Genomic DNA, 671 nt, shown 5'->3' on the forward strand with positions numbered 1-671 from the left:
TGCAGTGGGGTCAGGGCCGGATTCTGATCTCAGTCAATCCAGAGTCAATCCAGAGTCACCCCCTGACTTCAGCGGCCTTACTCCAGATGCGGTGGGTTATTCTGGATTCACACCCAGGTACCTAAAATGGGGAATTTGCTGTGTCTAGTTGATTCCCCATGGGGGGGTGGGGGGAATGAGTGAATGGGGCGGGGCTGGAGGGAGAACCCGGGGAAGGGGGGTGCAGAAGGGAGGGGTGGGGAGAGCGGGAGAGGGAGTCCAGCCCACCAACGCCCACCCCCTGCCTCGGCTGGGTGATTTAGCAACCTGTCAGTCAGTAACCAGGGACTTGCCCCCCCCGTCTCCATGGCAACAGCCAATGGGAGCCAGACAGACCATGTCATCCTGGAACAATGCAACCAGGAAGCTGGGGGGGGCGGGGGTACGATCCATCCTCACCCTGAAATCCCTGGAGGCTCCGGGGGGAGGGAAACGGGGCTGCTGCGATGGCCGTGAGTTCTGCGGAAAGGGGCCAGTGGCTGCAGAGACCGGCAGGATCACAGGCGGCAGTGCCAGGGAGACAGGCAGTGATATTAACACACACAATGCTAGAGCACCCTGTGCCGGCGCTCAGGTACCGTGCACAGGAACAGGCAGCGGTGCTGGAGTAACAGGCGGAGTAACACACACAA

Source organism: Terrapene carolina, unplaced genomic scaffold (genome assembly GCF_002925995.2).
Source record: "Terrapene carolina triunguis isolate 2854851 unplaced genomic scaffold, T_m_triunguis-2.0 Scaffold34418, whole genome shotgun sequence".
Lineage (NCBI taxonomy): Eukaryota > Metazoa > Chordata > Testudines > Emydidae > Terrapene > Terrapene triunguis.